Source organism: Bos indicus x Bos taurus, chromosome 1 (genome assembly GCF_003369695.1).
Source record: "Bos indicus x Bos taurus breed Angus x Brahman F1 hybrid chromosome 1, Bos_hybrid_MaternalHap_v2.0, whole genome shotgun sequence".
NCBI classification, from domain to species: Eukaryota; Metazoa; Chordata; class Mammalia; order Artiodactyla; family Bovidae; genus Bos; species Bos indicus x Bos taurus.
The window spans coordinates 60990212-61012150 of NC_040076.1; the positions used below are offsets into that span (position 1 = coordinate 60990212).

General features: G+C 39.5%; 1 non-coding gene and 1 pseudogene across 1 annotated transcript; one reads left to right on the plus strand and one right to left on the minus strand.

The window, feature by feature from the left end:
- The window catches only part of LOC113897716, a 74314-nt pseudogene that overhangs the window by 12785 nt on the left and 39590 nt on the right, over positions 1-21939 (plus strand).
- On the minus strand, positions 16994-17065 carry TRNAC-GCA. Its single transcript has one exon. It is a non-coding gene; the product is annotated as a tRNA-Cys (tRNA).

Sequence of the window (21939 nt, forward strand, 5' to 3'; positions counted from 1 at the left end):
TGGTGACAGACAGGAGGGCTGGTGTGCTGCGATCCTTGGGGTTGCAAAGAGTTGGACATGAGTGAGCGACTGAAGTGAACTGAACTGAACTGAAAGGTAAAAAAGACACTTTCTGTGGTTATATATTCTATGAAATAGTATTTGATGTCTGAGTGTCTATGATTGTGTGTGTATTTATATGTATACACGGAGAAAGCAATGGCACCCCACTCTAGTACACTTGCCTGGAAAATCCCATGGATGGAGGAGGCTGGTAGGCTGCAGTCCATGGGGTCGCTAAGAGTCGGACACAACTGAGTGACTTCACTTTCACTTTTCCCTTTCATGCATTGGAGAAGGAAATGGCAACCCACTCCAGTATTCTTGCCTGGAAAATCCCAGGGACGGGGGAGCCTGGTGGGCTGCCGTCTAGGTGGTCGCACAGAGTCGGACATGACTGAAGCGACTTAGCAGCAGCATATATAAATATGTTTACCTTACATTTTTCTTAGTATCATATTCCTACAGAAGTCTTTCAAATTACCATTGATGCAAAAGTATTTTAAAACAGCCTTTAAAATACACACAAAAAAATGAGGTTAGAAGGATAATTTTTAGATGATATACTGCATGAAAATTGTAATGCATAGATTTAAAATATCTTTAGTACATCTTCCAAAAAGCCAAAATATAAATGATGACAACATACATACACACAAACATTCATTCAGTTTAGAAGAGAGTGGCAGTAATTTTGATTTCCCTAATTTATATAACACACAATTACTGTTATAAATAGTAAGGGCTATTCCTATTTCTCAGCAAGTATTTGTTATGTTTGAAGTTCTTTTAGGATAACAATTCATTCAATCAACACTACTCTAAGAGCCTCTCTACTTTATAGGTAAGAAATCTTAAGGAAATAGAGGTGAAAACCTTGGTTAAATACTGAGTATAAAATATCATACAAGACAATAAACTCTGTTAGAAAACACAAAAAATCTGCCCCAAAGGATCTTTAATAATAGATAACAATTATTTTAAAACAACAAATTATAGTACAAAGTTATGGAATGCTGGTTTAAGGACACTACTTTTTCTCCTGATTGAAACATGCCCTTGGGAAAATTTTATCTCCATGCCTTCATCTTCTTTTTGGCATTTCATCAAGTCTGAGTTTCTCTTTGCTTTCTTCCTTTTCTTCTGCAACTGAAAAGTTTTAAATGACTGCTGAAGAGCCCAAATGCATTCTGTATACCAGAAGGGTTCAAATATAGCATTTTAAGCTTTAAAAAACCTCTGTGTCTCTGGGAGAAATATAGCATGCTGGAAACATTTGGAAGCATAAAAGGAACTCCTTTTTTTAAAACTTTTCTGTAATTATAAACAGTTCTCAAATGTTTTCATTATTAACTGAATGTATAAAATTTTTAATATCATAGCAAGCTCAGCTATTTTTCCATAAAGCCCCACAAGTATCTTATTTTGCCTTCCCTGAGATTTCTGTCTTGTGTTATCTGTGAAGATTCCTTCTGCCTTTTGTCATTTTTCCATGGTGTCCTTATCTACTTATGCTACACGTTCCTTTCTCCTAATCCTCTTCTTATACCCATTATTTTTCAATATTATTAGCCAGGATCCTTTTGACATAAAGGCTTAAACGCCACTGCCTATTTCTGTCTGTGTTGCCAACTTTTCATGTCCCTGTCATAGTGACACCTTAAATCTCTGACAGCAAATGTCAGAATCTCCCAAACTGCACAGTAGACCAGCTTCAGCTAAATTTCATAAAGTATTGGGTAATTCTGATTAAAACAATTGGTACCTCTGGGAATAAATTACATTGGAGTCCAAATCCAAGATACTGGCTATCTCAAGATATAGCCAGATTTTGCAAACTATGTTCAAAATCAGTTAGTTAAACCTTAGTATTCTGATCCACAATTTCAGGGGCTATCTCCAGGTGAATTGGGGACAGGCTTGAGTAAACTCTCCTAAAAGTTTTAAGTGTTTTTCCATAGCTTTATAGTAAATAATAGAGCTGTGATACAAAGGTTAGAAAAGGTTAGAATTTAAAAAGTAGATAAAAGGCTTAGTCCTCATACTCCACCAGTTACCTACAAACTTTTGACTTTTAATTTCTGATTTGATAAACATACCTTGGAAGAAATGCTCTCATCACTCTTGTTTTTCACCCTCATGGCATTTAAAAATGTTCTTCTTTTTAACACTTTAACTGTTTATTTATTTATTTTTGGCTGTGCTGGGTCTCTGCTGCTTCACTGGCTTTTCTCTAGATGTGGTGAGCGGGGCCTACTCTCTAGTTGCAGTGCATGCACTTCTCATTGCGGTAGCTTCTTTTGTTGTGGAGCACAGGCTTCAGGGCGCCCAGGCCTCAGTAGCTGCTGCACGTGGGCTCAGTAGTTGCGGCTCCCAGGCTCTAGAGCACAGGCTCAGTGGTTGTGGCACATGAGCCTTGTAGCCCCGTGGCATGTGGGATGTTCCCAGAACCTGTGTCTCCTGTACTGGCAGCTAGATTCTTTACCACTGAGCCCACAAGGGAAGCCCTCTCTCTTTGTTTTTAATTACTAGTAAATATTTAATGAATTTTCTTTTGGACTAGGGATCACAGCAGATTTGTACAATTTAGCCACAAAAGCTCAAAACAATCTTCTGAAATGTTTTCTGAACCTTGGTTCAAAAATAGATTTTTCCCTCCCTAACCTTTAAAAATGGTTTGAAATGTAAAAGGACAAAGCGATTCTTAAACACAGTCACAATGACATTCGGCAAAAGCTAAAAATACCTCATTGGTTTCACAGGACAAATTTGTGGCCACTATGAAGTCCTAATGTTATTGTAAATGCCCTATGATGGGCTACACAGGCAGAGTAATGTGTTAGTAGAATTATATGGCAACCCAAAGAGACACTGATAAGCTATATTTTACACTTTTGTTCCAGAGGCAGGAAGGAAACATTCAGTCCATCTGATTTGATCTAGAAAACTCTCCTAATGACATTTGCAGGGACTTAATGACATTTTCCCTGGTTCCAGCCCTACTATTCAGTCTTACTCCATCTTATAATATTAGGATTTGTCTTTGCAGACAGTCATGGGCTCTCCTGATAGCTCAGTTGGTAAAGAATCTGCCTGCAATACAGGAGACACCAGTTCAGTTCCTGGGTTGGGAAGATCTGCTGGAGAAGGGATAGGTTACCCACTCCAGTATTCTTAAGCATCCCTTGTGGCTCAGCTGGTAAATAATCTGCCTGCAATGCAGGAGACCTGGGTTCAATCCCTGGGTTGGGAAGATCCCCTGGAAATCAGAAGGGCTATCCACTCCAGTATTCTGTCCTGGAGAATTCCATGGTCTGTATGGGGTTTCAAAAAGTCAGACACAACTGAGTGACTTTCACTTTCACTTGCAGACAGTCGTAGTGCCTAATCCACCAAGTTCATGATTAGAACACACAGAAAAGTTCAATTTTGCAAAACACTCCTTTCCAAATAATCATGACTAGAAATTCTCTCTCTGTTCCCTGCTGGGCCCTGATCTGTGAACAGTTGCTTAGACGGGGGCCATCTCAGACATGACCACCCTAGGATCTGTGCTAACTGCTCTCATCTTCCAGAATCCTACTATGATTCAGAGTTTAAAAGATGTTGCATAAAGTAACAGAAGTATAAGAATGCAGGACTCAGTGGTTGCAAAGTAAAAATAGGAGGCCATAACTAGAGCACTGGATTAAAAACAGGCGGTGCTATGTGTAGGAATGTGTCCCCTCAAAATTCGTATGTTGAACTCCTACCTCTCAGTACCTCAGATGTGACCATATTTATGAATACAGCCATTTCAGATGTGGGTTCGATGAGATCATTACTGGGGAGGAGCTCTAATGCAATAGGACAGGTGTCCTTGTAAGAAGGGAGGATTTGAAATAGACATATACACAGGGAGAACATCATGTGACGATGAATGCGCTGATCGAGGCAAAGCTTCTAAAAGTCAATGAATGACAAAGATTTCCAGAAAAACATCAGTGGCTAGGGGCAATGCACAGAAGCTCCCTCACAGCCATAGGAACTGATCCTGCTGATCACAGACCTTGACCTTCCAGAACTGTAAAACAGTATATTTCTGTTGTTTAAGCCACTCAGTTTGTGGTACCTTGTTATAACACCCCTAGCAAACTCAAACTTGGGAAAATGGCTTGTAGACAACTGGTGTAGGTACAGAGGAGAAGGAAGGATAGCCTGGTATAAAAGCAGAGACCAGCCATGCTAACTGGCCTTTCTGACCTGTGGCAGGGAAAAGACTGAATCCCAATTACCTAGAAATCAAGGATCTCACAAGGTGAGTGCAAAGGCTCAGACACTGGCAAGTTGATGTCATGTGGAGAGATAGCAAGAGAAGATGGCAAAAGCAGCTGGTTCCTGTGACAGAGTGGAGGCCAGTGAGGCAGCAGAGCAGAACTTTGACTCCAAGGTCTCAAATCCATCACATAGTTATTCAGCCTGTTGCGGGGGTGGGGGGCAGGGGTGGGGGTAGGCATTGGAAAGAGTCAGTAAGGAGTTAAACACTGATCAAAGCACTATGTAAGAAGGTTTCTCTGGCAACTGAGTGCAAAACCTATATTTTGAAAAGATGAGATGCAGAAATGATTTGAGCTTGAGCTTGTTACTTATCTCTAGCTATTTTGTCTAAAAAATAAAACCAAGCATACACTCACTGGATTTTGGCAAGAATTAAGTGAGATATCCCCCACACAATGCCTGCTACAGTAGCCCGTTGATAAACGTCAGAAGCTGAGTCAGATGTGTACACAGGTATAATTCATATATTTCTTCAAATTAAATGTGGACATTAACATTTCTCCTTGTTCCTTCCTGTCACTTTCTTGAAAACACTACCTGTAACTCATGCTTGATTCTATCTCAGGTAACACCCAATTATTACCCGAAATGAAGAAATAGACATTTAAGGTATGGATGGATTATAAACGATGGAGAAGGGAGAGGGTGTCTGCTGAGTTCCCGCCATCACTCCCCAACCTCTACCATCTTCTCAACATAAATCTGAGTTCCAGGCTGATTCCATCACAAGAGAGTCAAAACTGCTTGTAAATTCAGACCTCATTTGCTCTAATGAGATTTCACTCTTCCTCCATTTTGGGGGAATATAGAGCACTAAATGGCTCAATTCGGAAAGAAAACACCTTTTTAATATCTCTCCACATGCTGACCTATTTCAATACTGTATACTTCTCAGAGATGAGCAGTTATGCAAAGTCTAGAAGAAAAAGACGCGAAATGCATTCCCACCTCCTCCTGGGAATGTTTCAGCTTTTCAAGATTCTAGGTCATCCCTCTCCCTGATATTTGGAGTTCATTCCCACTGGGAGAGCAATCTGTTCATATAGGTTTTTTTTTTTTTTTTCTTTAAAAAAAAATTATTGTTTATCCACAGTCTAATAGAAACCACTTAAAAAAAAAAAAAGCCTTATAGTCTTTCCTTTTAAATTTCATCAGGTAAAATGAGTAAGATGCATTAAGGCAATTTGATTAACTGTGAGTTAAATTAATTGAGCCACCTGAGAAAAGAAGCATTTAACTGTTTACAAATAGCCAAACAGAGAAACTGATGTGATTGATGACATACGTCAGGGATGGGTACATTTATTTAGGGACTGAATGGTGTACTGTGGTGATAGGGTGACTGACTAGGAAGCATTCCTAGCCTCTGGTGGGCTAGTAACTTCCTGCTGCGGAGAAAGATGCTCCCTGAAATGACTAGATATGAATTTCATCATGACCTGCCTTCAAATGTCAAGGAACCTCCTCTTCATAAGTGTACCAGGGAAAAATATAGGAAAATATGAATTTGAGACTTGTTAAGATCAGATGCATATTCATTTTGATGTGTTGTCTTTTATGTGAGATAAGTGATCAACCACGGGTAGGATTTCTGGAGACAGGAAACTCTCTTCCTAGATTAGCTTTTTTTATAGGCATTTCAGTTATAATCCTAAACAGTCTTTATGGTTCTCAATCTTGCCACACTCCTGCAGCAAATATGCAAGTTTCCTAGAATGAGAGATTATGTTCTCTAGGCAGTGGCCTCAATAAAACTACTTTTCAAAGTTTTTCAAAGTTACCCAATTTTCAAAGTTTGGAAGAATGAAGCAGCTTCAACATATGGTCTCCAGTCTGCCCATGAAGCAGAGAAGGCAATGGCACCCCACTCCAGTACTCTTGCCTGGAAAATCCCATGGACGGAGGAGCCTGGTGGGCTGCAGTCCATGGGGTCGAGATGAGTCATACACGACTGAGTGACTTCACTTTGACTTTTCACTTTCATGCATTGGAGAAGGCAATGGCAACCCACTCCAGTGTTCTTGCCTGGAGAATCCCAGGGATGGGGGAGCCTGGTGGGCTGCCGTCTATGGGATCACACAGAGTCAGACACGACTGAAGCGATTTAGCTGCAGCAGCAGCTGCCCATGAAGTCCTCTTCTCCCACTTAGTTTTCTTTCCCAATTTCTTTTCTAATTGGAGTGTTACGTGTGGTGTGTCTTTGTAGGCGAGTATCTTTGTATGCAGGTGTGTAAGTGGTGGGATTGTATACTTGGTGTGTATGTGTATGTACATGCCTGTGTTCATGAACAGTATCACTGGCTGTTTCCAGACAGAATTTCCTAGGAGGGTATACTTTTTTCTAAACCACCATACGACAAGATGGTTCCTGACGGCTATCTGCACTTGCCATTTAACTTTCTTAATTTTAATAACTACCTCCTCACCCCTTGATGTTCCATTTCAGACCATATCAAATGGGATTAATTTAGAAATTGAGATTAGTTATGACACCACTTGCCTCATTTTAACTTCCAACAGTTAGCATTCTCGCCATTTGGTTTTCTGGAGGGTCTATACTTTTAAAATAAGGGAGAGCTGACCTCAGTGCAGTTTGCAAAACATGTACCAATCAGCATATACAAATGCACACAAAACTGCAAAAGCTAGTTTTTGCAACTGGATAGCAACTGCTGTGATGGTCCAGGTATTCCCACTGCTGTGTACTGCTGCTGGTGCTGCTGCTGCTAAGTCGCTTCAGTCGTGTCTGACTCTGTGCAACCCCATAGACGGAAGCCCACCAGGCTCCCCCATCCCTGGGATTCTCCAGGCAAGAACACTGGAGTGCGTTGCCATTTCCTTCTCCAATGCATGAAAGGGAAAAGTGAAAGTGAAGTCACTCAGTCGTGTCCGACTCTTAGCGACCCCATGGACTGCAGCCTACCAGGCTCCTCCGTCCATGGGATTTTCCAGGCAAGAGTACTGGAGTGGGGTGCCATTGCACAAATAGTAGGGGTACAGTCACTGTTCATCTGAAGACAGAGCTTCGCAGAAAGACTGGCAGAATTTTCCATTAGAACACAAAGGCTAACTTCCTCCAAGATCAAACAGTTCATGAAAGACGAGATATGGTAGGTTGATTAAACTGGAAAACCTGCAGCTTCCCAAAATCCTACATTTCTTACCTCCACAAAGAGATCATGGAGAAAGAAACTGCTTCAAGGTGGATGAATGTTAAAACACCCCCAATGTAGCAGGGTTCTCAAGAGGTAAAAGGGGTCTGGTAAAACAAATTTATGTATATAAGGGATAACAAGGGGCCTGGGATATGAAATAGCCTGCAAAAAAAGAGTGATGAAGAATATTTTAAAGTAGGAAAAAATGACAACAGAACCTCAGTTACTGTTTCCTCAGAAGGCACGTGCAGTTCAATGGCATCTACTACACAAAGGAGCCAAGCCCCGCTACCTGTGCACCGTGAAGTACTTGACAGTCCAGCTGCCCGCAGAGGCCTGGATGATCCTGGAGTTCCCCAGCTTCCCATCTTCATTGGGAAACTGTTCAAGTGGCTGAACCTATGCCTAAGTATGGACTTAGGGCACGGAACTGGGCCACTTCACGAGTTGTTTTTTCTGGGACCTCTCTGTCTCCTTGGGAGTGCGCATCTGACTTTACATGCAGTGGCTTTGATTCCTGGATGCATTTCATGTAAGGCTAATATACTTTCATAAGAGCATAGCTAATAATAAGCGATTAATGAAAGAAAAAAACAAATGTTTCCTAGTGGTAAAAACAGAGTATGGAAGATTTATCTAGGGCATAAGTCTTAAGTCCCTGGGTCTCAGGTTGAAGTCTTTCTTGGTCAGTGACCTACTTAAAGGAGAACAAAAGCTGTATTTAGAAACCAGAGGCCACATCTTGCTAAATCTAAGGTTTTTCACAATCATTCAGGCTTTTAAAAATGTCTGTCTATTCTTGGTGACTTCGCAAATCATTTTAAGAAGATAGAGGAAGAGAAGGAAAACAAGTTTGAATATTGTTTTTTAAAAACCTTGCAGCTTGGGAAGGTAGAAGTTATGCTTATTTTAAAGTATTTTCGTTGTGTTTGTTTAAATTGTGTTTGCCATATTACACGTCTCAAATGATGTAGGTTATTGTTGATTACAGTATTTCAGGGTCATAGTTCACTTTTAGCCTTTTTATTTATGTTTTATTGGTTTATATGTGTGTGCTTAGTCGCTCAGTTGTGTCCAACTCTTTGTGACCCCATGAACTGTAGTCCTCTATGCTCCTCTGTCCATGGAATTCTTCAGGCAAGAATACTACAGAGAGTTGCTATGCCCTTCTCCAGGGAATCTTCCTGACTCAGGGATCAAACCTGAGTCTTGTATGTGTCCTGCAGTGGCAGGTGGCTTCGCTACCACTCGTGACAGCTGGGAAGCCTGCAGGTATCTATAGCTCCTCTCAGAAGCAGCCCGAGGTCACCTCCCTTCCCCTATTGAGGTCATCCCAGGTCTAGCACAAGGCTGTGATGTGGAGTGGTGGGGCCAGATCGTTCACTAGGTTGGTATTGGGGGGCAGGGTGTTACAACTATAGAAATGAAGCAGATGCCCTGCCATCAGAGATCTGGGTTGCTTCTAGAATCCTGATATAACTAACAACACTATTCACTGTTCTACCTGGACCACACCCCAGGCCCCCAGGATATCTCTGTAACTAGATGAGCCTATTCCCTTGGCTTTGTTGGCCCAGATCCTGGGTGGTGTGGTGGGGTGGGTTTGGGGAGTGGTGGTGAGAGTGGGGCCAGGTATTTGCCACACTTGTGTTCAGGAGCTCAGCAAGGGAGCAGCCACCAGTACAGAACTCTCTCCACCCTGTTTGTTAGCAAGCCAGCACCCCCTTATTCTTTGAATGGAGCCTAGGCCTCTCCAGCCCTTTTGTCTGTTCCGGTGGTTCTTCCAGAATCCAAGGGGGCTTGTCTCCTTCATATAGGACTCGAGGACTGGGATGGTCAGTTTGCGGCTTGACCTGCTTGCTCCCCAGCTTTAGAGTCTTCCCGTGTGAACCTTTTCTTCATTTCAGATTGCTCCTTGAGGCAGAAGTTTTGACCCTTTGACTTTTCTTCATTGTACTTGGTTACATGTAAGTCTTTTGTGCAACTTTGGTTGTACAGCTGTTCTTTTTTCTAGTTTCCAGTTTTCCATGAGAATTTTTCTACACATAGAAGTATTTTTGATGTGTTTGTGGGGGAAGGTAAGCTCCACATCTTCTTATTTTGCCATCTTGATCCAACCCCTCCAGAATTCTTTATTATGTCTCAGCTTTTCCCACTGTTAGCTGTGTGATTCTGAGCAAGTCCTAACCTCAATTTATTTAGTCATAAAGTTGTACATGTGTGTTTGTGTGTATATATCTCTTTCTCAAAAAGATGGGAGAGGGTCAGGAAGATAACAAAACTTTTAATTGGTGCCTCCAGTCAAGCAGTTCACCAACAGAACATTAATTTTTATTTTAATAATGTGATTGAATTGAATACTTTGCTAGTGCTGCACTAAATTGGGCCTGTTATTTAAAATTAAGGAAGATCATCCCCCTTCTACAACTAACACCACCCCACCCACACTCCCAAATAACATGTTATCCATTTGGGAACAGGCAGAATTTAAATCACTATTCCTTGAGGGATTTTTTTTTTTTAAGCAAAAGTGGAGTAGGTGTCAATAGACTAAAAAGTTATTGTTTTAGAGTAAACAAAAATGCAATTGAAGTACAGATTTTTTTTAAAAAAACACTGTGGCAATGATCTCTCACTGTCCATTGAATTTCTATTGTTTTCTCCTCCAGTAATACAGTTGTAACAAGGAACCTCCCCTTATAGCTAGGTGTATCTGTATGACTATGTCTTGCCAATAGATATGAGAAAATGTTATGTGGGTCACCGTCAGACCAAGACTCTTATAAAATGTGGTGTGTCTCCTTCATGATTGCTTTTTTTATTTTTCTGCCTGGATATTTATTATGACATGGCTCTATGAGATGGTGAAACAAGATAGAAGGAATCTAGTCCCTTAATGAATACTTGGGGTAGTTTTTCTGCTCACCTGAATATTTACCCAGGCATGTCTATTGTGTTACTATTAAAATTTAGGTGTGTACTATTTACAATCTAACATGCCCTATCTATTACATGTCTCTCTTTAGTTTGGTTATATTTCTTAATAAGTGTAAGAAGCAGGAAATATTCATTAGTGGGTTATCTGTTTCTTTTGACATTTTCAAGGAGAGCCAGCGTTTAATAGGGAGCTTGTATTAGCAGCCTAACATTCTGTTAGTGACCATTATGTCCAAGATTTTGAATATCAGAATTTTTTCATGCTCATAACCATTTTTTGAAGACTATGTATTTTGATCAAAGGAAAAATAAGATGAAGACAAAGGAATGTAATATAGGTTTATAAACAGCAAATTAACTTAAAAAATGAGTGAGCAAGTAGTATGGATAGATGAAAGAGGGAAGTCCAGCATGTAGGTGAGGATGCAAGAGGACCAGCTCCTTTCTCAGCTTAGAAGTGCACATGTTGCCATAATGGTGCATCCTCCCAAGAGGGAGCACAAAGAGCGTAGAATTTATAACCGCACAGATGAAAAATGGCATTTGTTGAACAAGCACAATATGTCATGCATTGTTCTACGTATTTTCACATACAGTTTGGGCTTTCACGTGCATGGTTTCATAGAAACCCTGCAAGGGAAAAACTATGCTATACATGTTTCACAGGGAGAGACAACTGAGGCTCAGTTTTACCATCCCTGAATTATATTGCAGGTATGTGGATGGGCCAGAATTAGAGTTAAGTATTTCTAGTTTTAGGGCTTGTGTTATTCATATTTTACTATGTATGGGGACTTGGTAGGTAATTAACATTGACATAATAGTGTATACATACTTAACGGTATTATTAACATTCAAAGTGATTATTGTTATCAGTACATTGAGTGAATTTTATTGTATCTTAGACACATCAAGTCTTCTGTGTTTCATAAGAAAGTATTTTAGATTAGGCAATAATATATTAATTTTAAGAGAAGTAGAGGGAATAGAAAATAGGAAAGGAAGTAAGTCTGTACTCCAACACCTTCACCTTGCTGACTTTCCAGAACTCAGTAACTACACTGCCCGCAAGTTCTATTCTCTTCCATTTCCATTTCTGTTCTTGACTTTCTATATCCTTCAACCTCATCTTTTTTCTCTGCTTTTTGTCATTACTTTGTGTCCATGTGCAAAAGTGAAGTAAAATCAGCTATTCTAATGAATTAAACTACATTAGTTGGGTGATACTGTGTTACTATTCACTGATTTTCTTTTTTACATGTGCTGTGTTAAGCCTAAGAGTTATATATAGAAAACATTTGAAGTACTAAAGAAGGCTCTGAGAAACTTGTTTTGGGACTAGGATGTTGGGTATAAATAATAAGTACTCTTACGGCAGCTGCTGCTGCTGCTAAGTCGCTTCAGTTGTGTCTGACTCTGTGTGACCCCATAGACAGCAGCCCACCAGGCTCCTCTGTCCCTGAGATTCTCCAGGCAAGAATCCTGGAGTGGGTTGCCATTTCCTTCTCCAATGCATGCATGCATGTTAAGTTGCTTCAGTTGTGTCCAACTCTATGGGACCACATGGAGCACCTCTTTAAGAATTTTCCACAGTTTGTTGTGATCCACATAGTCAAAGGCTTTGGCATAGCCAATAGAATGAAACAGATGTTTTTCTGGAACTCTCTTGCTTTTTCAATGATCCAAAAGATGTTGGCAATTTGATCTCTGGTTCCTCTGCCTTTTCTAAATCCAGCTTGAACATCTGGAAGTTCTTAGTTCATGTACTGTTGAAGCCTGGCTTGGAGACTTTAGAGCATTGCCAGCATATGAGATGAGTGCAATTGTGCAGTAGTTTGAACATTCTTTGGCATTACCTTTCTTTGGGATTGGAATGAAAACTGACCTTTTCCAGTCCTGAAGCCACTGCTGAGTTTTCCAAATTTGCTGGCATATTGAATGCAACACTTTAACAGAATCATCTTTTAGGATTTAAAATAGCTCCACTGGAATTCCATCGCCTCCACTAGCTTTGTTCGTAGTGATGCTTCCTAAGGCCCACGTGACTTTACATTCCAGGATGTCTGACTCTAGGTGAGTGATCACACCACTATGGTTATCTGGGTCATGAAGATCTTTTTTGTATAGTTCTTCTGTGTATTGTTGCCACCTGTTCTTATCTTTTGCTTCTGTTAGGTCCATACTATTTCTTCCCTTTACTGTGCCCATCTTTGCATGAAATGTTCCCTTGGTATCTCTAATTTTCTTGAAGAGATCTCTAGTCTTTCAACCTTACCTGCCTCCTGTGAAACCTGTATCCTGGTCAAAAAGCAACAGTTAGAACTGGACATGGAACAACAGACTGGTTCTAAATTGGGAAAGGAGTACGTCAAGGCTGTATATTGTCACCCTGCTTATTTAACTTATATACAGAGTATACTGTGCGATATGCTGGGCTGGATGAAGTACAAGCTGGAATCAAGACTGCCGGGAGAAATATCAATAACCTCAGATATGCAGATGACACCACCCTTAAGGCAGAAAGTGAAGAGGAACTAAAGAGCCTCTTGATGAAAGTGAAAGAGGTGAGAGAAAAAGTTGGCTTAAAACTCAGCATTCAGAAAACTAAGATCATGGCATCTGATCCCATCACTTCATGGCAAATAGATGGGGAAACAATGGAAACAGTGAAAGACTTTATTTTGGGGGGCTCCAAAATCACTGCAGATGGTGACTGCAGCCATGAAATTAAAAGATGCTTGCCCCTTGGAAGAAAAGCTATGACCAACCTAGACAGCATATTAAAAAGCAGAGACATTTGCCAACAAAAGTCTGTTTAGTCAAAGCTATGGTTTTTCCAGTAGTCATGTATAGATGTGAGAGTTGGACTATAAAGAAAGCTGACCACCAAAGAATTGATGCTTTTGAACTGTGGTGTTGGAGAAGACTCTTGAGAGTCCCTTGGACTGCAAGGAGGTCCAACCAGTCAATTCTAAGGGAAATCAGTCCTGAATATTCATTGGAAGGACTGATGTTGAAGCTGAAACTCCAATACTTCGGCCACCTGATGTGAAGAACTGACTCACTGGAAAAGACCCTGATGCTGGGAAAAATTGAAGGTGGCAAGAGAAGGGGACGAGATGGTGGATGACATCATCAACTCGATGGGCATGAGTTTGAGTAAGCTCTGGGAGCTGGTGATGGACAGGGAAGCTTGGGTTGCTGCAGTCGGGGTCACAAAGAGTTGGTCACAACTGAGCGACTAAACTGAACTGTTGGAGAACCTAACATGTATCAGGCTCTATACTATTTTATAAGTATTATCTCATTTAATGGAGAAGACAATGGCACTCCACTCCAGTACTCTTGCCTGGAAAATCCCACGGACAGAGGAGCCTGGTGGGCTGCCGTCCATGGGGTCGCTAAGAGTCAGACACGACTGAGAGACTTCACTTTCCCTTTTCACTTTCACGCATTGGAGAAGGAAATGGCAACCCACTCCAGTGTGCTTGCCAGGAGAATCCCAGGGACAGGGGAGCCTGGTGGGCTGCCGTCTATGGGGTCACATAGAGTCGGACATGACTGAAGCGACTTAGCAGCAGCAGCATCTCATTTAATGTAAATAATAAACATGGGAAACAGTACTATTGAGGAAGGAATTGGAAGTCAAGTATCTTGCTCAAAGTAACATATTTTGTAGAGAACAGTGGTGAATTATGTGGGTAAACTAGTCAAGGATTATTTTCTATGTAGTGGGATTAAAAATAGGCCTCTCAAATACTTTGAGTGTAAAGAAACAGTATTTTAGGTGGAAAAGGGGTAGGAGATTTGGCTACTGAATCTTAAATCCAGTGAATGAACCCTAAATAGCAGTAAAGTATCTGCATACTAAGAACTTCCGTGACATTCAATAAGGTATCCAAAGGGGCAGTAATAAAAAATGGCTGGTTTGTTAATGAGACTTAAATGAAACCAAATGAAACTTAATGAAACCAAATCTTCAAATGTAGGAGCAGTACTATATTCTGAGGGAACCCTACCTTGTGCTTACTTATAATTAAGATAAACACGGTCTCTGCCTTCTAAAGGAACAAAGATGACCACTGAATTTGTGTGCCAAGATCAAAGAGCTGTACTTTTTAAACATCTATATGTGGAATATTCGCAGCAGGTAGTACTTGTGTCAACTTCTGAAAGTAAAAACAAACCAAATATCCTGTACATTTTTGCTTTTTTTTTTAATTGAAATATAGTTCTGCACAACAAAGGAAACTATAAGCAAGGTGAAAAGAGCCTTCAGAATGGGAGAAAATAATAGCAAATGAAGCAACTGACAAACAACTAATCTCAAAAATATACAAGCAACTCCTACAGCTCAACTCCAGAAAAATAAATGACCCAATCAAAAAATGGGCCAAAGAACTAAATAGACATTTCTCCAAAGAAGACATACAGATGGCTAACAAACACATGAAAAGATGCTCAACATCACTCATTATCAGAGAAATGCAAATCAAAACCACTATGAGGTACCATTTCACACCAGTCAGAATGGCTGCGATCCAAAAGTCTACAAGCAATAAATGCTGGAGAGGGTGTGGAGGAAAGGGAACCCTCTTACACTGTTGGTGGGAATGCAAACTAGTACAGCCACTATGGAGAACAGTGTGGAGATTCCTTAAAAAACTGGAAATAGAACTGCCTTATGACCCAGCAATCCCGCTGCTGGGCATAAACACTGAGGAAACCAGAATTGAAAGAGACACGTGTACCCCAATGTTCATCACAGCACTGTTTATAATAGCCAGGACATGGAAGCAACCTAGATGTCCATCAGCAGATGAATGGATAAGAAATCTGTGGTGCATATACTCAGTGGAGTATTAGTCAGCCATTAAAAAAGAATACATTTGAATCAGTTCTAACGAGGTGGATGAAACTGGAGCCTATTATACAGAGTGAAGTAAGCCAGAAAGAAAAACACCAGTATAGTATACTAACGCATATATATGGAATTTAGGAAGATGGTAACAATAACCCTGTATACGGGACAGCAAAAGAGACACTGATGTATAGAACAGTCTTATGGACTCTGTGGGAGAGGGAGAGGGTGGGATGATCTGGGAAATGGCACTGAAACATGTATAATATCATATATGAAACGAGTTACCAGTTCAGGTTTGATGCACGATACTGGATGCTTGGGGCTGGTGCACTGGGATGACCCAGAGGGATGGTATGGGGAGGGAGGAGGGTCTGGATGGGGAACACGTGTATACCTGTGGCAGATTCATGTTGATATATGGCAAAACCAATACAACATTGTAAAGTTAAAAAAAAAAAGAAATATAGTTGATATGCAATATTATGTTTTAGGTGTACAACAAAATGATTCTCAATTTTTAAAGTTCATTTTCTAATTTTAGTCATAAAATGTTAGACATTTTCCTTATGCTATACAATATATCCTTGTGCCTTATTTATTTTACACATAATAGTTTGTACCTCTTATTCCTCTACCCCTATCTTGCCCTTTCCCTCTACCCACTGGTAACCACTAGTCTGTTCTCCATATGTGAGTCTGTTTCTTTTTTGTTACATTCCCTAGTTATTCATTGGAGAAGGAAATGGCAACCCACTCCAGTATTCTTGCCTGGAAAAATCCCATGGATTGTGGAACCTGGTAGGCTTCAGTCCATGGGGTCGCAAAGAGTCAGACACGACTGAATGACTTCACTTCTAGTTATTCATAGTCTATTTTTGATTCCACATATAAATGATATCACACAGTCTTTCTCTCTCTGACTTATTTTACTTAGCTTTATACTTTCCAGGTCCATCCATGTTGCTGCAGAAGGGGAAATTTCTTTCTTTTTTGTGGCTGAGTAGTTTTGTATTATGTATATATACCACATTTCTTTATCCATTCATCTGTCAGTGGACAGTTAGTTTGCTTACATATCTTGGCAATGGTGAATGATGCTGTTGTGAGCTTTGGGGTACACATGTCTTTTCAGTGTTTTCTTTTTTTGTGTGTTTTCAGACAAATACCCAGAAGTGGAATAGCTGGGTCATATGGTAGGTCTATTTTTAGATTCTTCAATAGACTTGCATACTGTGTTCCACAGTGGCCACACTAATTTTCATTTCCACCAGCGGTGAACGAGGGTTCCCTTTTCTGCACATCCTACCCAGGTATTTATCATGTGTGGTCTTTTTGATGATACCCATTCTGACAGGGGTGGGGTGATATCTCATTATGGCATTAATTACTATTTCTCTGATGATTAAGTTTGTTAAACATCTTTTCATGTGCCTGTTGGCCATCTTTATGTCTTTTTTGGAAAAACTTCTATTCAGTTCTTCTGCCCATTTTTAATCAGGTTGTTTTTTGATGCTGTTGTATGTACTATTTATATATTTGGAATAGAAAGTGAAAGTGAAGTTGCTCAGTCATGTCTGACTCTTTGCGACCCCATGGACTGTAGCCTATCGGGCTCCTCCGTCCATGGGATTTTCCAGGCAAGAGTGCTAGAGTGGATTGCCATTTCCTTCTCCAGGGGATCTTCCCAACCCAGGAATCGAACCTGGGTCTCCTGCATTGCAGGCAGACGCTTTACCATCTGAGCCACCAGGGAATATTAACCCCTTATTAGTCATTTCATTTGCAAACATTTTCTCCCATTCAACATTGTCTTTTTGTTTTGTCAGTGGTTTCATGTATTCTGCAAAAGTTTTTAATTTTAATTAGGTTTCATTTGCTTACTTTTCTTTTGCCTTAGGAAACAGATCCCCAAAAATTGTGCTACAGTTAATGTCAAAGAGTGGTCCACGTATTTTGTTTTTCTGGGTGTATTTATGGTTTCCAGTTTTATGTTTAGGTCTCTAAGCCAGTTTGAGTTATTTTTGTGCATGGTGTTAGACTATGTTATAGTTTCTTTACATGCAGCTATCCAGTTTTCCCCACACCATTTATTGAAGAAACCCTCTTTCCTCCATTCTATATTCTGACCTTTCGGTTATAGATTAATTGCTCATAAAGGAATAGGTTTATTTCTAGGCTGCTTATTCCATTAATCTGTGTGTCTGTTTCTGTGCTAGTACTATGTTGTTCTGATTACTGTAGCTTTGTACTGTAGCCCGAAGTCAGGGAGCATGATTCCTCTGGCGCGGTTCTTTCTCAGGATTGTTTTTTGCTGTTTGGAGCCTTTTGTTTTCCATGTAAATTTGAAAATTATTTGTTCTTTTTACTTGAAAAATACTCTTGGTATTTTGATAGGGATTGCATTGAATCTGTAGATTGCTTTGGATAATATGGTCCTTTTAACAATATTCTTCCAATGCATGAACACAGTTTATCTTTTGACCTGTTGTGTCATCTTCAATTTTTTTTTCACCACTGTTGTACAATTTTTCAAGTACAGGTCTTTTACCTTACTAGGTAGGTTTATTCCTAGGTATTATTTTTGATGTGATGATAAATGGGATTGTTTCCAAAGTTTCACTTTCTGATAGTTCATTATTAGTTTATAGAAAGGCAACAGATTTCTGTACTAATTCTGTATCCAATACCAAATTCATTAATGAGTCCTAGCAGTGTTTTTGGTGGCACCATTAGGATTTTCTCTCACATCATCTGTGAATAGTGACAGTTTAATTTTTCCTTTCAAATTTGGATGCTTTTTTTTTTTTTTTCTTTTTAATGATTGCTGTGGCTAGGACTTCCAGTACTATGTTGAATAAAAGTGCTAAGGATAGGTATCCTTGTTCTGATCCTAATCATAGATGAAATGCTTTCAGCTTTTCACCATTTACTGTGATGTTAGTTGTGACCTTGTCATATACTGCCTTTATTATGTTGAAGCATGTTCTATGCCCATATTGTCTCTATGTCCACTTTCTGGAGAGTTTATCATAAATGGGTGTTGAATATTGTCAAAAGTTTTTTTTGCATCTATTTAGATGATTGTGTGTTTTTTTTATTATTCAGTTTGCTAACATAGTATATCATACTGACCAATTTGCAGATTTGGAAAAATTTTTACATTTGTGGGATAAATCTTGCTTGATTAGGGTGTATGATCCTTTAGATATATCATTGGGTTGGTTTTGCTGGTATTTTATTGAAGATTTTTGAATCTGGGTTCATCAGTGATATTGGCCTGTGTTTTTCTTCTAATATCCTTTATTTGTTTTGGTACAGAATAAGTTTGGGAGCATTCCTTCCTCTGCCATTTCCTGGAAGAGCTTGAGGAAGATAGGTGAACTCTCCTCTAAATGTTTGGTAGAATTCATCTCTGAAGTCATGTTCTCCTGGACTTCTGTTTGTTGGTAGTTGTTAAGTTACTGATTCAATTTCACTACTGGTAATTAGTCTATTCATAATTTCTATTTCTTCCTGGCTCAGTCTTGTGAGATTGTACCTTTCTAAAAATTTGTCCATTTCTTTTAGATTGTCCATGCTTTTAGCAAATAGTTCTTTGTAGTTGTCTTTTATGAGCCTTTGTATTTCTGTGGTGTCAGTTTTAACTTCTTTTCCATTTTTAAATTTTATTTATTTGGGTCTTGGCCTTTTTTTCCTTAATGAGTCTGGCTAAAGGTTTGTCAGTTTTGTTTATCTTTTTAAAGAACCAGATGTCAATTTCATTGAACTTTTCTAGCTGTTTTTAGTCTCTGTTTCGTTTCTCTTCTGATATTTATAATTTTTTTTCTTCTATTGACTTTGGATTTTGCTTTTTCTTTTTTCTCTAATTCCTTCAGGTGTAAGGTTAGGTTGTCTATTTGAGATTTTTCCTATTTCCTGAGGTAAATTTGTTTGACTATAAACTTCCCTCTGAAAAAAACTTTTGCTGCATTCCATAGGTTTTGGATTGTCGTGTTTCCAGCTTTCACTTCTTTCTAGGTATTTTTTAATTTTTTCTTGATTTGTTCAGGGATCCATTGATTGATTGGTAAAATATTGTTAAGTTCCCATGTCTTTGCGGGTTTTGTAATTTCTTCTTATAATTGATTTCTAGTTTCATAGCACTGTGGTTATAAATGATGCTTGATGTGATTTTAGTTTTCTTAAGTTTACCAAGGCTTATTTTGAAAGAATGTGTATTCTGCTTTTGGATGAATGTCCTATAAATACCTCCCAAGTATATCTGGTCTAATATGTCATTTAAAACCAGTGGTTTTTGGTTCTGTTTTCAAATTTTATTGAAATATAGTTTATTTAAAATGTGTTCATATCTGCTGTACCAGAGTGATTCAGTTATATGTGTGTGTATGTGTATGTGTAGTTCTATTTTTTCCATTATGAATTATCACAGGATATTGAATATACTTCCTTGATCTGTATAGTTTTTGTTCAGTCACAGTTGTGTCTGACTCTTTGTGACCCCTTACTATATCCCAGAGTTTACTCAAACTCATGTCCGTTGAATCAGTGATGCCATCTAACCATCTCATCCTATGTCATCCCCTTCTGCTTCTGCCTTCAATCTTTCCCAGAATAAGGGTCTTTTCAAGTGAGTCAGTTCTTTGCATCAGGTGGCCAAATTATTGGGGCTTCAGCTTCAGCATCAGGGTTGATTTCCTTTAGGATGGACTGGTTGGATCTCCTTGCTGTCCAAGGGACTCTCAAGAGTCTTCTCCAGCACTACAGTTTGAAAGCATCAATTCTTCAGTGCTCAGCCTTCTTTGTAATCCAACTCTTATATCCATACATGGCTACTGGAAAAACCATAGCTTTGACTAGATGAACCTTTAAGGGAAAAGTGATGTCTTTGTTTTTAAGATGCATCTCGCTTTGTCATAGCTTTTCTTCCAAGGAGCAAGCATCTTTTAATTTCATGGCTGCAATCACCATCCACAGTGATTTTGGAGCCCAAGAAAGTAAAGTCTGTCACTGTTTCCATTTTTTCCCCATCTATTTGTCATGAAATGATGAAACCAGATGCCATGATCTTTGTTTTTGAGTTGAATTTTAAGCCAACTTTTTCACCTCTTTCACTTTCATCAGAAGGCTCTTTAGTTCCAATTCACTTTTTGCCATAAGGGTGGTGTCATCTGCATATCTGAGGTTATTGATATCTCTCCCGGCAATCTTGATTCCAGCTTGAGTTTCATCCAAACAGGCATTTCACATGATGTACTCTGCATATGAGTTAAATAAGCAAGGTGACAATATACAGCCTTGACGTACTCATTTCCCAATTTGGAACCAGCCCGCTGTTCCATGTCTAGTTCTGCTGCTTCTTGACCTGCATACATTTTTTTTTTTTTTTTTCAGGAGGCAGGCAAGTTGGTCCGGTAGTCCAGTCTGTTTCAGAATCTTCCACAGTTTGTTGTGATTCACACAGTCAAAGGCTTTAGTGTAGTCAATGAAGCAGATGTTTTTCTGGAATTCCCTTGCTTTTTCTATGATCCAAAGGATGTTGGTAATTTGATCTCTGGTTCCTCTGCCTTTTCTAAATCCAGCTTGTACATTTGGAAGTTCTTGGTTCATGTACTGTTGAAGACTAGCTTGAAGGATTTTGAGCATTACCTTGCTAGCATGTGAAGTGAGGGCAATTGTGCAGTAGTTTGAACATTCTTTGGCATTGCCCTTCTTTGCGATTGGAATGAAAACTGACCGTTCCCAGTCCTTTGGCTGCTACTGAGTTTTCTGGACTTGCTGACATATTGAGTACATGACTTTAACAGCATTATATTTCAGGATTTGAGAGTGCGGGGCTGAGATTCCATCACCTTCATGCGCTTTGTTCATAGTAATATTTCCTAAGGCCCCCTTGACTTCACATTTCAGGATGTCTGGCTCTTGGTGAGTCATCACACCATCCTGGTGATCCAGATCATTAATAACTTTTTTGTAAAGTTCTTCTGTGTATTGTTGCTACCTTTTCTTAACACCTTCTGCTTCCTTTAGGTCCATAATGTTTCTGTCCTTTATTATGCCCATCTTTGCATGAAAGTTTCCCTTGGTGTGTCTGATTTTCCTGAAGAGATCTCTAGTGTTTTCCATTCTAGTGTTTTCTTCTATTTCTTTGCACTGTTCACTTAAGCCTTTCTTATCTCTCCTTGATATTCTTTGGAACTCTGCATTCAGATGGGTGCCTCTTTCCTTTTCTACTTTGCTTTTTGTTTCTCTTCTTTTCTCAGGGATTGTAACATCTCCTCAGACAACCATTTGCCTTTTTGCATTTGTTTTTCTTGGGGATGGTTTTGATTGCTGCCTCCTATATAATGTTACCAAATGTTACTTAGCCTTTGAGGACTCCTGAAAGTAAGCCCTGTTGGCCTTCAAAGAAAAATGCTCTGGGGGCTTGTCTTCTTGGTGCAGATCCCCAGGCTAGGGAGCCTGATCCAGGGCTCAGATCTCTCACTCCTTTGAGAGAGCCTATGCAGTTGCAGTTATTCTCCTGTTTGTGAATCGCCCTCCTTGGGGTATGGAATTTGACTGTTAAGCAATTCCACCCCTCCTAGTACTTGCTTCTTTATATCTTTAGTTGTAGGAGATCTTTTTTCA